The sequence below is a fragment of the Lissotriton vulgaris genome, unplaced genomic scaffold, assembly GCF_964263255.1.
Source record: "Lissotriton vulgaris unplaced genomic scaffold, aLisVul1.2 SCAFFOLD_478, whole genome shotgun sequence".
Lineage (NCBI taxonomy): Eukaryota > Metazoa > Chordata > Amphibia > Caudata > Salamandridae > Lissotriton > Lissotriton vulgaris.
The window spans coordinates 535,778-555,797 of NW_028254258.1; positions in this window are offsets into that span (position 1 = coordinate 535,778).

The following is a 20,020-nucleotide window of genomic DNA, read 5'->3' on the forward strand; positions in this document are numbered from 1 at the left end:
CACCTTCAATATTTCTTGTCAGATCCAATCATTGCATGTAATTGGGCTGGGGTCAAGTACCAGCACAACAGAATTTTTTAACTATTCTAAGTTGGGCGACTATGTCCAGACATGGCTACTGTGCACACTGTGAAACTCGAACCCAGACAGCAGGAGCAGAGGAACAATGAACTAAGAGAGAGAGAGAGCAGCTGCTGGCTGCTGCTGACTGTGTCCCTTAGCATTTAGTGCATTTATCTTAGCGCAAAATGCATCCTCGGGCCCATTTTAGATGTGAGTGTGTGTTTTGCACTAAGAAAACAGCACCAAATTCTGCATTATGCTTCTCACACAGTTACATACATTTACACAAGTAATTCTAGAGAGAATTATGCCAGTTACGCCCATCCCTGTATGGGATCAGTGCTGGTCTGGCCGTAGCGGGCACCGGGCATTTCCCCGGTGGGCCGTCAGGGCGGGGGCCAGTTTTGGGCGCCGGGGCTGTTTTTGTTACAGGGCAGTTTTTGCAGCATAGCTGCAATATTGGCCCCTGTAAAGCACACTTACACCGATTGGTTTCATGGCGCTGTAGGAAAAGGCAGGATTTGTTGCTCGAGAGGACATTAGTTGTAGGCTTGCTTATAGAGCCAGGTTTTAAGTGCTCTTCTGAATTTCATGAGGTCCGGACAGGCTCGGATTTCGAGGGGGAGGGAGTTCCAAAGTCGAGGAGCGAGTGTGGCAAATCTGCAGCCTCCTGTGTTACTTCCTAAGTAATGGGGTGGCTGGTTGCCATCTGGGTTGGCTTAGGATCAGTCTGGCTGCGTGGTTCTGAACCATCTGTAGTCGCTTCAGTAGGTAGAGAGGCATGCCAAGGTATAGGGAATTGGCGTAGTCCAGGTGAAACAGGACAGTGGCTATCACCACCTGGGTGAGGGCCTCTGGTGTAAGGAGGCGCCAGACCTTTCTTATTTTCCTGAGTTGGAAAAAACATTTGGAGACTACGAGACCCACTTGCGATTTCAATGAGAGATCGCTGTTTAGTATGACTCCGAGTGTTTTTGCCGATGGTGAGGGAGAAGGTGGGGAACCCATCTCTGAAGGCCAATAATGTGGGCCCCAGTGCTTAGGACTGTCCCCTGTAAGTACCAGCTCAGTCTTGCCAGGATTTAATTTAAGATGGTTTTGGCCCATCCAAAGTTGGATGAACCTCATGGTGGACTGGAAGCTGGTAATTGAACTATCACTGTTGTTTATCGTGAATAGCAATTGTAGGTCGTCTGCGTAGTTGAAGACCGTCACCTTCATATCTCTGAGGGACTGAATTAGGGGGAAGATGTAGAGGTTGAACAAGTGGGGGGACAGGGAGGAGCCCTGTGGGACACCGGAGGTGATTCTCTGTTTGGGGGCAACCAGGTTGTTAAGGCGGATGGCCTGGGATCTGTTCTCCAGGAAAGATCTTAGCCAGCTGGCCGCTGTGCCCTGGATGCCGGCCTGGCCGACACGGTCGATTAAGATGGTGTGATAGACCGTGTCTAACGCGGCCGAGAGGTCCAAGAGCACCAAAGCCTTAGGGGAGTTTTTGTCTGCACAGTTACGAAGTGTGTCCAGTACGGTGAGTACGACGGCTTCCGTCGAGTGCGCATGCCGTAAACCTGCTTTATGGGGCTCGAGGTAGTTGGACTCCTCCAGAAAGTCAGATAGGCATCTGGCTACGTGTGCCTCCACCACCTTTGCTAAGAAGGGAAGTAGGGAGATGGGGCGATAGTTTGACACATGTGGGGTCAGCCTCTGGTTTTTTCAGGAGTGGCACTATTGTCGCTATCTTGAACGCTGAGGGGACTTGGCCAGATGATAAGGAGTAGTTCAGGAGGGTTAGGGCAGGATCTGGGAGAGGAGAGAAGCAGTATTTTAGTATGTGAGGGGGGAACTGTCTGAGGGGGCGCAGGATTTGACTTTAGCAAGGAGCTCTTGAAATGTCTCTGGACTGATGGGGGGAAGCTGTTGATAGTGCAATTGTTTTTGAGGGTAGCGGGGGAGATCGTGTTGGGGAGTTTGGTAATACTGGCTTTGATGGACGAGATTTTCTCAATGAAGTAGTCATTGAGTGTGTCACGGAGGGTTTGGGTGGGGGTGGTCCTGGGGCGTACACTGTCTAAGTTGGTCAGTTCATTCATGATGGTGAATATGTCTTTTGATTTGTTATCAGAGTTGAGGATCCGTAAGGAGAAGTGGGCAGCTTTAGCAGAGAGGATAGCCTTCATGTATTCATTCCGGGCAGTGGTAAATCTGAGCTTCATGTCTGGGGCGTAATTCTGGCGCCATTGTCGCTCAAATTGGCTTAGGGCCTGTTTTTGAGATTTGAGCTCAGTAGAGAACCATCTCTGGGCGTCTGCTTGACGCGCCAGTTTGACCTTCTTGAGTGGGCATGTGTGTCGCTTGCTGCGTGCAGCCAGCCAGAGAGGTTAACTTCGTGTACGTTAATGTCAGGGTGAGGGGACGGGATAGTGTTAGTCATTGTCTGAAGAAATTCCGTTTTATCTAAAGCGTTCCATTTCCTGGCCAAGCCACCTGCTACCGTTGTGGCTTTCTTGGTGGTTGAGTGGGCTAGTGGGAATTTAAGTAGGTAGTGGTCGGACCATAGGCAAGGAAGCGTGGCGGGGGTCGTGACCAACGAGGGTTTAGTCCAAACTTGATCTAGGATGTGTCCTTTGTGGTGAGTGGGCAGGGAAATCTTTTGAGTGAAGTTCAGGTTGGTGAGGAGGTCAGTGAGTTCACTAGAGTGAGAACCTTCGAGGGGGTCATTGAACCAGTAGATGAGGTCACCTATGAGGAGGACCCTAGCGTGGTGGATGACCAAGTTTGCAACCTGTTCACTTAGAGCGAGGGGAAAAGACGGCATGCAATTTGGAGGTCTGTATACGAGCACACAGGCAATGGTGTCGTAGAGGAAGTCAAGTTTTATTACTAGGTTCTCAGATTCCGGAAGGTTGAGGCAGGTCAGAACATTTACTTTGAGGTTGGAGCGTATGACAGCTGCGACCCCCCCTCCAAGTTTGCCGGGCAGGCGATCGGCGTGGAGGATGTAGTAGTCTGCGGGGAGTGCTGCCAGTATGTCAGGGACAGATTCGGGTGTCAGCCAAGTTTCGGTCAGTAGAAGAATGTCAGGTCTGTCAGTGGCCAATAGAAGGAAGATGTCTAGATGGTGTTTCACCAGGGAGCGGGTATTAAGGTAGGAGATGGCTAGGGGTTGAGGCCTGAGCTGAGCTTAGGAGTATTTACAGTGGGGGAGTGGGGTTGACCCATGATTTCCGGAAAGGAAGATCGTTCCGCAAGGATTCCCAACTTATTGTCCCAGCTACCGGTGTCATGGGGAGGGCGAGTTTGACCTGTATTTAGTTTTATGAGGCCGTCAGAGAAGTAGGTGATCCGACGAAGCATGGCTGGCCCCTGGACCCGGCTGGGCACGGACGGGCGCAGACAGGCTTGCCTTTGGTGCACCTTTGGCGCGCTGCCGGTGCGCCCGCTGCGCGGTCTTGGCATGATCCTCATATATACCAGATAGGCGTTGTCAGGGGGGTGTGTCTCGCTCAGCCCGGTCTGCCCTCCACTCAAACAGCCTCAGCTGCGGTGGACCGGGTTCGGAGCGGGAGCCGTGCAGCGCAAGTTATAATGCAGGTAAAATAGTTTCCAACCGAAAATAACAAGATTAAAAATGTTCAGCAGCAAACATACAAACACAAGGATACAGCCCAACAATCACGACTCACAACCGTTTCTATCGCGCGTTGAACGGCTACTGGCCTTATGTGTAGGTTTCTGGTAGGCGGTGTCAGGGGGGTGTGTCTCGCTCAGCCCGGTCCGCCCTCCACTCAAACAGCCTCAGCTGTGGTGGACCGGGGTCAGAGCGGGAGGCGTGCGGCGCAAGTTATAATGCAGGTAAAATAGTTTCCAACCGAAAATAACAAGATTAAAAATGTTCAGCAGCAAACATACAAACACAAGGATACAGCCCAACAATCACGACTCACAACCGTTTCTATCGCGCGTTGAACGGCTACTGGCCTTATGTGTAGGTTTCTGGTAGGCGGTGTCAGGGGGGTGTGTCTCGCTCAGCCCGGTCCGCCCTCCACTCAAACAGCCTCAGCTGTGGTGGACCGGGGTCAGAGCGGGAGGCGTGCGGCGCAAGTTATAATGCAGGTAAAATAGTTTCTAACCGAAAATAACAAGATAAAAAATGTTCAGCAGCAAACATACAAACACAAGGGTACGGCCCAACAACACGACTCACAACCCTGTAACAAAATCGGCCAAAACCGTCCCTGGCAAACAGCTTGGCTGCACCCCCAGCGCCAGGGGGGGGGGCGGCCGAGCACTTTGCTATTGCCAGTTTTGATTCCCAGTCCGGCCCTGTATGGGATGTAGCCCTGAGTAATTACCAGTGGCTGAGATTAATTCATGCATTCCAACCATCACTTTTTTGTATACTTTAGTGTGTTGCCCTAAGTGAGGCAGATATGCCCAGACGTGGGTCCTGCGTACACTGTGTCACTGGATTTATGCTATACTTAGCTGATGAGCCCTCAGTATGGTGAAACCAGTCCTGGGTTGCTTGTCTTCTGGTTCAGGGAGGACCTGGCTTCGCAGTTTGGACTGGACTGTTCCCACAGGAGCTTGGTCAAGATTGATTTGTATTTAGAAGGGTTATAACTGAGTTGGCATGGTATTCAGAAAAACGATAGATTGGGATGCGGCTCAAGTAATTACCAGTGGCAGGGTATAATTTATAGATTCCATCAATTAGTTGTTTTCATTCTTTAGTGTTTCACCCTAATTAGGACAGGAATCTGTAGAACTGGGTCTCATGCAAACTGTGTAGCTGGAACAAAGTTATGTCTGATTGATGTGCCCTAAATAGGGGGAAACTGATATTGGGTTACATGTGTTTTTGTACAGGGAAGACCTGGCTTGGCTGTTCGTGCTGGAATGTTCCCACTGGAGCAGGGTCAAGAGTGTTTTGCCTATAGCTGGGTCCAAACTGAGTGGCATGGTGTGCAGAATGATGATGGATTGGGATGTGGCACCAAGTAATTGCCAGTGGCTGAGATTAATTCAAGCATTCCATCCATCACTTTTTTGCATACAATCAATTAATCAATCAAAGCATTTATATAGCGCACTACTCACCCGGAGGGTCTCAAGGCGCTAGGGGAGGGGGGGGTCCGCTACTGCTCGAACAGCCAGGTCTTGAGCTGCTTCCTGAAGGCGAGGTGGTCCTGGGTCAGGCGGAGGTGGGTCGGGAGGGAGTTCCAAGTCTTGGCGGCCAGGTAGGAGAAGGACCTTCCCCCTCTGGTGGCTCTTCGGAAGCGGGGGACGGTGGCGAGGGCGTGGCCGGTCGATCGAAGCTGGCGTGTGGGAGCGTAGAAGTTGAGGCGGCTGTTGAGGTATCCTGGGCCTTGGTTGTGTAGGGCTTTGTGTGCGTGGGTGAGGAGACGGAAGGTGATTCTCTTGTTGACCGGGAGCCAGTGCAGGTCTCTCAGGTGTCCGGAGATGTGGCTGCGACGGGGGATGTCCAGGATGAGTCGTGCGGAGGCGTTCTGGATCCGCTGAAGTCTCTTCTGGAGTTTGGCGGTGGTACCGGCGTAGAGGGAGTTGCCGTAGTCCAGACGGCTGGTGACGAGGGCCTAGGTGACCGTCTTCCTGGTCTCGGTGGGGATCCACCGGAAGATCTTACGTAACATGCGCAGGATGTTGAAGCACGACGAGGAGACGGCGTTGATTTGTCTGGTCATGGAGAGGGAGGAGTCCAGGATGAAGCCCAGGTTGCGTGCGTGGTCTGTCGGTTTGGGTGCGCTGCCCAGGGCGGGGGGCCACCAGGAGTCGTCCCAGGCGGAGGGTGAAGATCCCAGGATGAGGACTTCCGTCTTGTCCGAGTTCAGTTTCAGGCGGCTGTTCATCATCCACTTGGCTACGTCTGTCATCCCTTCGTGTAGGTTGGCTCTGGCGGTGACGGGGTCGTTGGTGAGGGAGAGGATCAGCTGGGTGTCGTCGGCGTAGGAGATGATGTTGAGGTTGTGTTGGCGTGCGATGGCTGCGAGGGGGCTCATGTAGATGTTGAAGAGGGTTGGGCTGAGCGAGGAGCCTTGAGGAACGCCGCAGATGACTTCGGTGGCTTCTGATCTGAACGGGGGGAGGCGGACTCTCTGTGTACTTCCGGCTCCCTTACTTTAGTGTCTTGTGCGTATACTCATGTTCCTCCGTACATAGTGTTGTCAACTCGCTAGCACAATATATACATTTTAACTCGCAACTCTACCATGCACAGCGTTCTCACAAACTGCAGTAGAGGGAGTGGAGTATAGTGAAGTGGCGTAGCATAGAGTAAAGTGTCAGAGTGAAGTGGCGTGTTGTAGAGTACAGTTGCATGGAGTGCAGTAGAGTGGAGTGGCATAGTGAAGGGTTGAGGAATGTGTTGTGAACTGGAGTTGTATATCGTACAGTAGAGTGTCGTGGCGGGTTGTAGAGTGTTGAAAAGTGTTGTATATTAGAGTCGAGAGATGTACGGTACTGTAGACTGTCATAGAGTGTAGTAGAGGGAAGTGGCTTTGAGTGCCATAGAGTTGAATGGCATATGAGTGGCGTAAAGTGGCATAAAGTGGATTAGCATACAGTGCCACAGAGTTTAATAGAGTATTGTAGAGTGGAGTTGCATAGAGTGGAGTAGAGTGTTGTAGAGTGGAGTGCTGTACAGTGCCGTTTCATACAGTGTTATGTCATTCAGAGGAGTTTCTTTGAGTGGAGTGTCATCAAGAAGAGTGTTGTCAAGTAGAGTGTCGAGGACTGGCATAGAGTGGGGTAGAGTGTTGGAGAGTGGAGAGGCATAGAGTGAGTAGGGTCTTGTGGAGTGCCGTCTATTGATGTGGCATGTCGTAGAGGACAGTGGATTGTCATACAGTGGTATCTTGTACAGTGTAGTCTTGTACAGTGGAGTGTCGTTTGGAGGAGTGCCGTCAACTAGATTGTCGTCGAGTAGAGTATCGTAGACTGGCGCAAAGAGGAGTAAAATGTTGTACAGTAGAGTGGCATGGAGTGGAATAGAGTGGAGTAGAGTGTTGTAGATTGTCGTAAATTTGAGTGTCTCCTAGTGGAGTGTAGTAGAGTACAGTGGAGGAGACTGTCGTACAGTGGAGTGCCGTGTCATATGATGTGTCGTAGAGAGGAGTGAAGTGGCATGTCGCACAGTGTCATGCAGCATAGTAAAGTGGCATAAAGTGGATGGGTGTAGAGTGGCATAGAGTGTAGGAGAGTGTTGTACGTGGAGTTGCATACAGTGGAGTAGAGTGTCGTACAGTGGAGTGGCTTAGATGGAGTATCGTACTGTGGCATAGAGTTTTAATTGTTGTAGATTGCAGTAGAGGGGAGTGGAGTAGAGTGGAGTGGTGTAGCATGGAGTAAAGTGTCAGAGTGGTGTGGAGTGTTGTACAGTACAGTTGTGTGAAGTGTTTTAGAGTGGAGTGGCATAGTGTAGATTTGAGGAAAGTGTTGTAAACTGGAGTGGCGTATTGTACATTAGAGTGTCATAGAGGGTCGTAGAGTGTTGAAAACTCTAAACTACAGTAGAGAGGGGTGGCATATGGTGGAGTAGGGTCATGCAGATCAGGGAGAGGTACGGTAATGTAGACTCTCATAGAGTGTGGTAGAGTGGAGTGGCTTAGAGTGTCATAGAATTCAATGGTATAGAGTGGAAAAAAGGGCGTAGAGTGGAGTAGCATACTCTGGAGTGGTGGAGTCAGTGGAGTAGATTGGAGTTATGTTATGTTAGAATATTTGTAGAGCACATGGCTGCCCCAGCCCCGGGACGTCCCAGCGCTAGCTTTGGAAAAGGCAAGACCAGCAGGGGAAAGCTAAATCAGACAGAAAATAGCCAGGTCTCCATGACCCTTCTGGAAGCCCAGTGGACATGGATACACCTGATAGATAGAGACAGAGAATTCCCTAGGGTGGGGGCTTTAGCAAAGAAGGAGCACCCACCGGCTCTTGCTCTTCCCACCCGGGGCACATAGGCTAAGTGGAGGTCCCCCGAGTGCAAGGAATGAAAGGGAACACAGTAGTGAAACAAATTAGCTAAGATGGTGGGGCCGGAGCCCGTGCAGATTTTATGAGAACTACATAGGGCCTTAAATTCTCTGCTCCACTGGGAGCCAGTGCATTCTGCGAATAAAACTACAGATGGAGCAGTGCTTTGGAAGAGCAAAAAGAAGCCATGCTGCAGCATTCTGGGCTTGCTGGAGCCTTTTGATCACCATCTTATAAGACCTAAGGAACAAAGCATTGCACTAGTCTAGCCTAGACAAAATGGTGGACTGAATGATCATCTGACGTGTATGTGTGTCAAAGAGCCCAGAATGGGTTTTAGATGCCTGCTACTGATTTCCCTGAGCTTAGAAGGACAGGACACTATCTACCCAGACACCCTGGTTCTTAACTGCTGGTTTAGGCTGCGGGGCAGTCTTAGAGCGGGAGGCCACCAGTGGTTGCCTGCCAAAGAATTTCCGATGTATTCAAATTTAACTGAAGGCAATTGGCTGCCAAGTCTTCCTGAAATTTGGCAGGATTCTGCAAAGTGTTTTTGGAGGGGGAGAACAAAAGCTGTGTGTCGTCAGCATAGGATACCATGGTGATATTGCGAGATTTTGCAAGCAAAGCCAGAGAAAGGATGTAGATATTTAACAGGGTGGGGCTCAATGCAGAGCCCTGGGGGACCCCGTAGCGCACCAATCGAATCTGGGAGTGGTAGGACGGGGTGATGACTTGGAAAGATCTATCAAATAGAAAAGAAGTGAACCAGGAATGAACTTTACTACCGATACCATTCTCCCACAACAAGTGCAACAAGATCTTTGGAGAGAAAGTATTAAATGCTGCACTCAGATTGAACAGGATCAGCGCAGAGGATCTGCCCTCATCTAGTGAGACACGTAGAAGCTCTGTGACCGCCAACAGAGCAGATTCCATGCTATGCTGGGGTCCAAAACCATTTTGGGAGGGATCCAGAATAGAGTTGGGTTCCAGAAACTAAGATAGAGTAGCATTGATATGAGATTCAGTAAATTTAGCAAGCAAAGGAAGCAAAGAAATAGGGTGAACGTTTTCAGGCTTAGAAGCATCCAGAGCTGGGTTCTTTAGCAGTGGAATAACTTTTTCATGTTTCCATAATTCTCGTTCTGAAGCTGATGACAAAGACAGATTCATCAGTTCCAAGCACTCAGGAAGCAGACAATCCTGAAACTTTAGAAAAAGGTCGTGTCTGAGAGAGTCATCAGTGGAACCTGAATTTACTTTGTTAAATAGAGTTACAAGATCCTCAGAGTAAATTAGGGGAAAGGAAAGGAGGGATGAGGAAGGGTGTCTTAGGGACTGCACAGAATGTGAGTAAGAATCCTTGCTATCAGGACCAAAGTTTCGTAAATACGCCCTACTTTCTAAAGAAATACTTGGCCAGTTCCTCACACTGAGTGTTACTGGATATTGTGTGCTCTGCCGCTAATGAGGGTTTCATCATGCCCTTTAGAAGAGTAAAAATAGTTTTAGTAGGGTTGCAGCTATTTTTTATTTTGTTAGCAAAGTGAGCAGCTGTGCCTTACAAATCAATTTATGATAAGCCTTAATGGTGTCTCTGTAGCATGTTTTGGTTGCGGGTTCATATGAGGGTCTCCAGGCTCATTGTCAGGCGCGGTGCGTCCATTAGGGCGTACGGGCGGAGCCCCCCCACCCGCCCTCGGCATCTTTGAACTTCAGTAAACTGAATTTAAATCAGTTTACTTAAGTTCAAAGACGCGGCGCGCCGAGGGAGAACTGACAATCATAATGTCAGTCAGCATGACGTCAGACCGTCCACCCCCTTCAGAGTCTGAAAGAGGTGGGCGGTCTGGCGTCATGTTGACTGACATGATTGTCACCAGGGGCAGCAGGCAGCAACACTAGTGCGCATGAGTAGGGACGGAGGGCGAATTTGTTACCCATGCCCACTCATGCGCACTTGTGTTTTCACCTGTTTGAACATGCCCATTAGGAGCCCTTCAGCCTCCTAATGGGCGTGCTGGGGCGAAGAGAAAACTTTGCCCTAAGCCATGCCTGATGCTGCTGGCAGCGGCAGGATTGGCTGAGAGATGCTGCCAGTGCCGACATGAAGGTGCCAAGCCAGAGGAGCAGAGGTGGCCTCGGACCGGCTGACGCACGCTGTGAGGTAAGTTTTGTTTTTTATTTATTATGTAACTTCCCGCTCCCATCCGCGCGCGAACCCCCCACCTCCCCACGAGCGACGACTGCTCTAAAATCTGGGCCAAGATATCAGCGCTCTCTGTAAGTTTGGTTACTTTGATTGATCAGGGTTGACTAATTGATTTGAAAGCCCCGTGGTTGCTGTAACTCTATTGCTGTTATTTGGGCTTTGTTTAAATGAGCTAATTCTTAATACACTTTTTAATAGTCGGACAATATTACCGTGATCACGTGTAACACGTCTTCCTTTTGATTTGAATCTAGGTAGAAGTTTAATTGTGTGCTAATTTCATCTTTGATCCCCTCAACATTTAGGATTCAGCTATTAGGTGGCACTTGGATTCTTTCCGGCAAAAATTTCCAAGGTTCTGTGCCACCCTTTTAAATCATCAGGATATTTATTTTGCATAAAGTAGATGTTTTGCAAGATATTCATATTTTATTTGTTGCAATGGGTTTTATCGCTAGGATACAAGGCATGAATATTTTGCAATAGTTCCTGGTTTATTTTGATGGGCACAAGCTGTTTTCTTCTTGAACAGAATTATTGTTCTGGGTCTCCACTTGATTGTGTGGTTTTATTTGCTGTTGTTTCTGCACCTCAACTGCTCCAGGCTTTATGTTAATGTCTAATGCTTGTGTCCCTGGTTCTGAGAAAATTGTGACCACAAGTTTACTGGTTCTGCAGTGCTCAGTGAGCTTTCATTCACATTTCAGTCCCAGTTTTTAATTTCCAGATCTGTTTTTTCAGTAGATATTTTTTTCTTCTTCCCAAATATAATAAAAAGCATTTATAGGTTTACCAATGGTAGTGGAATGCCCTCATGTTCAAATTTCACGCAGCCTACTGGCAAATACATTTTGTGACATTTTTTAGGGAATAAACCCTAACCAGGCTGTCCCCGCTAACTGTGGCAGGACAATGTTATTAAAAGGGTATAAGCATGAATTAACTTTAGTGAATGGCTGTGCCATTTCACACTCTATATGCCTCTTTAAGAGCTAGCTACACTCGTTGGCCACAGGGCAGTGTGACAATTATTTTACGCCGCACCACGTTCAAATGTCACCAGCCGCCCCTGCTCATTGTAGAACCTTACCATTTTTTCTAGCTAGGTTCAAGGATTCATCAAACCAGATCTTGGCCTGAGCTCTTTTAGAGTGAGTCTGTTTAGCAGGAATGCACCTGTCTGGTGCGCGAGTGATCCAGCCCTAGAAGGAGCTATTAGCTGCCTCCATGTCAGATGGAAATTTGAGGCTATGAGTGCCCAGGACTTCATGGAATTTATTGGAATCAAGCTTATGCTAAGGGCGTTTATTTGAAAAAGTATGGTGAGACTGTAATTTAGTGCCTTTGAGACCTATGAATATAGGAATAAGAAAGTGGTCAGTCCAGGTCATAACATGGAGGGAATGAAACATGACAGATTCACGATCTGCTCTTGGAACGTCCACTGGTTTAAAGATATGGACCAGGACCATTAAACCCTAGCTTTTTTTCAACAATTAGATATAATCATGCTTCAGGAAACTTGGAACATGACTCCATCTTCAATTCCAGGATTTAAAGAACATCATATTCTAGAAGAAAGATTTCCAAATTTTGGGCACCCGCGAGGAGGCCTGTCGATATATACGCCTCACAAAAATATAACTGGCTAACCGAAGAGCTGGACATTGGGGTAAATTGGGTACAAGTGATTAAAATCATAAGAATGTCCCCACCAAACAACTTAAAGTGGCAACTCTAATTAATTAATGTTTACGTACATCCAGAGAGAAAGTCCCAGAAAGAAAGATACTCTATTTTAATGGCTCTGATCAAAGCAATGCAAAGATCTTACGAGCAATGCCCCATGCTCATCTCAGGAGATTTTAACAGCAATCTCACATTTAAAGATCGAATAAAAGGAAAGAGGTTAGGGAACTGGGGAGACCGAATATTAACGAATAAGCTAAAAAATCTGGGATTGACAATGTTGAACGGAAACGTAAAGGGAGATACTTCAGCAGCAATAACCCATCTGAGCGGTAATGTTCGTTCAATAATCGATTTTACAATCATCATTAACAGGTTACTCCCTTGCATTGAATCATTTTGTATCGTCCAGCGCATAGAAAGCGATCACTTCCCTCAGATTAAGACAATGATCAATTCTATCATACAGACCGAAAAAATCAACTCCCTTATACAACCCTCCGAAAAGTTTAACTTGCGAAAACTAAAATGGAGAGGGGGAAACCTGAAAGGTATACAGGAGACAGTAAGTGAGGATGTGAGCAAGCTGGGGACACAAACAGAGGAAGAACGAGTAAAAAACTGGGAACATCTGGTCCAGGCAATCACCAGCAAATTTCCAGCACCGCTTGTCAGCCAAAAGAAGAATAATTACGAGGAGGGAACCCTGGTTTAGCAATGATCTAAGAGATCAAAAGAGAAGGATCTCAAGAGAGGTACGCATACAAACACAGGCGATAAGACTGGGTAAAAAAACAAATAAAAATAAATTGAAGGAGCTAAGAAATCATTAGAAGAAGTTGTTGAGGAAAGCAAAAATGGTTTACACGGAATCAATCTGGACAAATCTATTGAGTGCAAGTAAATTGCCAAATAGCAGGGACTATTGGGGTATTCTAAATAGCTTGACCAAAGGAGCAAGACTTCAACAAGAACCTGGAATTGGAGTGGAAGCGTGGGTTGAACATGTGCGGGATATGTAAACTAGTACGGAACTAGGGTCCATTGAAGGGTCTCGAGGGCCATCTTCGGAAGTAGAAGAAAGGAAAACAAAATTCAAGCAGGATAATTTAGAGTGGCAAAACCCACAACAAGAGAAAGATGGCAATGATCAAAATACCCTGACTACTACCAATCAACTATGAGGTATAATACAAAAGCTTAAGACAGAAGGAGCGGCAGATCCGAATGGCCTACCCAATGCGCTTAACAACTTAACTCCACTCTTCAACAATATTTTTACACACAGCGACATCCCGATTCGTGGAAAGGAACAATAATCCATCCTATATTTAAACAGGGCGATTGTCGTAATCCAGGGAAAAACAGGCTGATATCTCTAATCGATGTTGAGGCCAAGTTCTATGCCTCTTGCCTTCTTGTTCAGCTGCAAGAGTGGACGGACAATAACAACATAATTGCAAATTTCCAAACAAGTTTTAGACAAGGGATGGGTACAATAACAAACTTGGCAATCCTGGCAATCTTAACTGAAAAGGCACAAAAAAGGAGAACCTGACTGTATGCATGTTTTATTGATATAAAATCTGCCTTCGATCGAGTGAAAAGAAGGCGACTCTGGGAAAAGCTAAAGGCATGGGGACTGCCAAATCAATTACTAAATGCAATAATTGTACTACATAGTGACACCTGGGCGAGAGTAAAATTGGGCGAAGGATGCAGAATGACATCGAGCATCGACACACAGCAAGGATTAAAACAAGGATGCGTGATAGCACCAAGCCTGTTTAATTTGTTCCTCTCAGATCTTAGCAAACACATGGAAGCAGCCGATTGCCATCCGCCGAATATGGCCAACAAGCAGATTTCCATTTTACAGTACGCGGATGATATTGTACTGTTAAGCCAAACACCCATAGGTCTACAAAGAGCGATAAATAATCTAGCAACCTATCTGGACCAGGAAAATTTGGAACTTAACAAAGGAAAAACAAAGGTCGTCCGTCTAGTGGATTCGCACAAAATTAAGTTCAAATGGACAGTAAAAGGGACGTTAGACGGTAGTAAAAGGTTGAAGAGCAAGGGTCATATAAATACCTTGGTATTACAATACACAAGGAGCACAAACTAGTCACTAAAGCTAAAGCCCAATCGTTAATCTTTGCTTATCGACAACTAAAAACTAAATTGGATTGCCCAAACTATAACCATCTTTTAAAAGTGATGTCAGCGCAAATTATGCCTACTCTATCATATGGCCTAGTCACTTGGTGTGGCAAGGAGGCGGAGTTATTAAATGATCTCCAGATAAGGATCTATAAAGCCGTTTTTAACTTGCCAAAGTCTGCCTCTCCATTGCAAGTCCTGCTTGAATTCGGCCTTCAAAACCAAAAATTTCGGACCATGAGTGGTTTTGTAAAGCTGTGCCATAAATTCAGCTCCGCAGAAACAGATTCAATGGATAGCTTATGCTGGGAAGAAATCAAGCTCCAGATGGGCCAAGAATCACCAAGCTTATGGGGAAGCTATTTGAGAACTTGCTTGGCCGACCTGGAAATACAAACAGACTGGGAAAAAGGGTAGACAAAGCAAGACTTAGCAAAATGACTAATGACGCAGCAAAAAAGAAATCCTTTCTGGAGGACAAAATTATAACTTCTAAACGTAGGCACGGGTGGACAGTCATCTCTTCTTACAAATTATTAAAACCACAAGTATACTTAACATCTCACTTTAGCTGGCATCTAAAAAAGATTCACACAGACTACAGGTTGGGCTTGCACGATTCGAAAGACCTACAGCCATCCTGGAAACAACCTAAACAAACATCACAGTGCCGCCTGTGTGGCTATCAAAAGGAATGCCTAATCAATCTTTTATGCTTTTGTCCAGCAGTTACGGCTTTGAGGAGACAGTACTTAAGAGCTATTTTTAACAAACTTAAAATCCGTACGTGTAGGCAAGCCGTAATACGCTGGCTGGACGGTTCCTCCATAATCCTGGCCTGTAGAGGAGTAAAATACCTGGCAGAAGTAAAAAAACGATTACTCCAAGCTGATCAGGAGGATATCAGAGAGATCTGACCGACAGGACACAGGCCCTGTGGAACCAGTTGTGCAAGAAATAGACTGAAAGTAAAAAATATTAAGAATTTAACTGGTTAGGTGTCATGGAATGTTGGACTAAATTTTTATCATTTTATTCTTAGTATTTTATGTGTTGGCAGAGTACCCACACTTGTAATTCAACAGGATACATTATTTAATGTAGTTTAGTTTTAACTGTGGATGCAAAGATATTTAATCTTTTGGATATTTGTAACGATTTTAATTAATCATACAATAAACTTTAACTTGAACTTGAACAGTCCAGTCATAGGGACTGGGTCCAGATATCCAGCCAGGATCAGTGCTTGTAATAGGTTAAATACCTTGGCATAGTGTTTGAACAAGGAGTGACAGTTTAGGCAGAAGGTTTTATAGTCCGTCTTAAGAGGGGACAGTACCGAAGTGGGGGGAACAGTGCTAGCCTTAACCTAGTAGATATTGCAGATGAGAGGGTGAGCAAGTGGAGACCAACTGTGTTTCCTACAGGTAGTAGCGCAGTGGCTAAAACCAAAGAGTGCCTCCCACGAGTAGACCAACCTGTGGAAGGACAAAGAGGCAGAGAGCCTGGCTTTTGACGACATCCAGGCATGAGGGGGGCAGACGGGCTTGCCTTTGGTACGAATTCGGGGCGCCAGCACTGCGTCCGCACTGCGACATGCATCAAGTACTTGGGGGGCACAAGTGGCTCCTTCCAGGCTCCTCACTGATTGGGTAAGACTTCCCAATAGGAACAAAGCACTGCCATGAAGGGACAAAGTTTCAAACTAAAAAGATCAGTAGCAGCGTAGTTTATCAAGCCTATACACAATACAATTCAGAAAAGTTCATTGACATGACAAAAAAGCATCTCACACAGACAAGACGTACTTTCCAAACCTACTGTGTCATAGAGTAGAGTGGAGAAAAGTGGGGTGAAGTAGCATACAGAAAGGTGCGTAGAGTATCGTATAATAGAGTATAGTATTTTACAGTGGCATAGAGTGCAGCAGAGTGTCATACAGTGGCATAAAGTGGAGTAGAGAGTTTGTGGGGCCATAGAGCCCGATTCACAAAAGTGATCTGAGACAAAATCCTAACTTTACTACTTTCAGTATTCACAACAGGCATTTAAGAGTAGTAAAGTTAGGATTTTAAACTTAAGTAAAGGTTTTGTCTTAAGTGCATCTTCAGTTGTGGTCTTAGAGACAAAATCCTAACTTAAGTTTAACTTAAGTTTAACTGAAGTTAGGATTCTGTCTTAAGACCAAAACTTAATGCAAACTTAAGACAAAATCCTTATTTATGTGTAACTTTAGTTTAACTTAAGTTAGGATTTTGTCTTAAGACCAAAACTTAAGACAAACTTAAGACAAAATCCTAGCTTTACTACTCCTAAATGCCTTTTGTGAATACCAAAAGTCGTAAAGTTAGGATTTTGCCTCAGATTACTTTTGTGAATCGGGCCCATGGAGTGGAGTAGAGGTACGTTGAGTGGCATAGAATTTAGTAGAGTGTTGTAGAGTGGATCTGCATTGAGTGGAGTGTTGTACAGTGGCATAGAGTGAGATAAAATTTCGTACAGTAGAGCAGAGTGGAGTAGAGGGCAGTGGCGTTACGTAGACTGGAGCTAAGTGTGATAGAGTGGATTAGTGTGATGTATAGTATAGTGATGTGAAGTTAAGTACAGTGGAGTGGCATATTATATAGTGGAGTAAAGTGTCATAGAGTGTAGTATTGTGTCATACAGTGGACTGGAAAGCCATGTCTTAGAGTGTCGTAAAGTGTCATAGAGTGAAGTAGAGTGATGTGTAATAGAGTGGATTAAAGTTTGTAGAGTGACCTGGAGTACAATAGAGCACGGTAGATTGTGTTAGAGCGGAGTGGCATAGAGTGTTTTAGAGTTGAGTGGCATAGAGTAGCATAGAGTGGAGTGGCATAAAATACAGTAGAATAGTGTACAGTGGAGTGACATAGAGTGGAGTGGCACAGACTGGAATACCATACAGTGGCGTGGCATAGAGTGGGGTAGAGTTGAATGGCATACAGGGTAATAGTGTAGAGTTGAGTGGCATAGAGTAGATTGTTGTAGAGTGGAGTGGCGTACAGTAGAGTAGCATTGAGTGGCATTCAGTGGAATAGGGTAGAGTGGAGTGGGGTACAGTGGAGTGGCATAGAGTAGAGTGGAGTGACATACAGTAGAGTGTCATAGAGTGGAATGGCATAGAGTGGAGAGTTATAGAGTCGGGTGGTGTACATTAGAGTGGCATAGAATGGAGTGGAACAGAGCTGAGTGGCGTAGATAGGAGCGTCATAGAGTGAAGAGGCGTACAGTAGAGTGTCCCCCTTATGTGGCCTTTCCTTTTTTTCAGGCTTCCTGCAATGGCTTAAATCAATAAGAAGGGATGGATAGAGAGGGCATTTTTTACTTGGTCCAGAACACAACCACATAGGTGGGTGAGGGCTTTAGCATGCTTGAAGAAGGATGACCCTAGAATTGTGGACATTATTGAACCAGATGTCAAGTTGACCTCTTGGTGGAGTAGTAGAACGACACACCAAATTTTACCTATGTCCTGTAATGGCTGTCCTAGCATATCCTCCAGGTTGTGTATACACAATCAGGATCCATCCTCCCACCCACTTTTAATTGCCAATAGGAGCATATGTAGACAACAATTAGTCAGATATCTCTAACTTTTCACCAATGCTAACCCCTTCAAACCAACCCGAGCACCGTATTAAACATTAATTCCTAGAAAATGAATGAACTGATTTACTCCCAAACCACAAAAAGCACACTTTCTGAGTTGAGTGCGCACTACTTGCCAAATTTTGTGTAATTTCCATTCAACTGTTATTTCTCTATTGGAGACCCATGGCCTAATTCCATATATGCTGTAATGTGGCCTGACCCAGCATGTGAATGATACTCCAATTAAGCTATGACTCAACTGGCTGACCAAATACCCCTCTGTGAATTTTTAGTGTGTGTATTATTCAGTAATAACGTCAAACAGTTGAAACAAGAGAGCTAAAACAGTTTTTAACTTTACACTTAACAAGTTGTCATAAATAATGGAAATGTTCCATGTGTGGCTTTTAGGCCTTTTTTGTCATTGCCATTCAGTTTGTTTAGTACATTTGTTTGGAGAAAGAGTGAACATGAGATTTTTTTGTGATCCACTGATAGGTATACTTGCTTCTACCACTACCAAATGTGTTTGCAGAGCACCTTATACCCAAGGGACTGGTCATCTTACTCATCGCCTAATTCAGGACAAGACCTGAATGTGCAGAATTTAGAAAAATATGTGTTAGAAATGGGGTCTCTAGTTGGCAGAGGCTTGCACCGTGTCCAAGTGGGGACCACCACTCTAGTCAGGGTAAATCAGGCACACACCCTTAATTAACCTAAGCTCACCCTCTAGTAGCTTGGCACATAGCTGGCATGGTATTGCACCGTTACATCGCAACTTTTACAACGGACTTCTATTACAACGCAACTTTTACAACGCTGGATCCATTACATCGCATGCCTTTACAACGCATGTCATTACATAGCAGATGCTATTACAACGCATGCCATTACAACGTAAGTATAGGTAAGTATATAATTTTTTAAAATTTTTATTTAATATTATTTAATTAATTTAATTAATATTAATTATAAATAAATATATTTATTTATGTTTTTTTATATTATAAATTAAATATATTAATTTAAGTAATTTTAAAAATAAGTATGAGTATAGGAGTATATGTTTTGGGGTACTGAGGTATATGTTTTGGGGTGGTTGGGTATTTTTAGGTTTCAGGGCTGTGATTGGGTTTTGGGGTACAGGGGTATTTTTAGGTATTAGGGCTGGGTTTGGGTTTTGGGGTACAGGGGTATTTTTAGGTTTCAGGGTTGGGTTTGGGTTTTGGGGTACAGGGGTATTTTTAGGTTTTAGGGCTGGGTTTGGGTTTTGGGGTACAGGGGTATTTTTAGGTTTTGGGCTGGGTTTGGGTTTTGGGGTACAGGGGTATTTTTAGGTTTCAGGGCTGGGTTTGGGTTTTGGGGTACATGGGTATTTTTAGGTTTCAGGGCTGGGTTTGGGTTTTGGGGTACAGGGGTATTTTTAGGTTTCAGGGCAGGGTTTGGGTTTTGGGGTACAGGGGTATTTTTAGGTTTTAGGGCTGGGTTTGGGTTTTGGGGTACAGGGGTATTTTTAGGTTTCAGGGCTGGGTTTTGGTATTGGGGTACAGGGGTATTTTTAAGTTTTAGGGCTGGGTTTGGGTTTTGGGGTACAGGGGTATTTTTAGGTTTCAGGGCTGGGTTTGGGTTTTGGGGTACAGGGGTATTTTTAGGTTTCAGGGCTGGGTTTGCATTTTGGGGTACAGGGGTATTTTTAGGTTTTAGGGCTGGGTTTGGGTTTTGGGGTACAGGGGTATTTTTAGGGTTCAGTTTTTGTTTAAAAAACGACTTTAAATAAATTAAACTAATTAAATTAATTAAATTAAATTACATTAATTAAATTATATTATTTACAATGTATAAATTAATTTAATTACATAAATTAAATTAAATTATTTAAATTAAATTATTACAATTTTAAAATTGATTAAATTAAATTAATTAAATTAAATTAAATTAATTAAATTATATTAATTCCATTTGTTAATTAAATTAAATTAAATTAATTAAATGAATTTAATTAATTTAATTTAATTACAATTTTAAAATTAATTAAATTTAATTAATTTATTTAAATTAATTAAATTAAATTAATTACATTTTTTTAAATTAATTAAACTAAATTAATAGAATTAAATTTATTAAATTAAATTAATTACAATTTTAAAATTATTTAAATTAAATTAATTAAATTAACTTAATTACATTTTTAAAAAAAGATATACTTACCTATACTTACGTTGTAATGGCATGCGTTGTAATAGCATCTGCTATGTAATGACATGCGTTGTAAAGGCATGCATT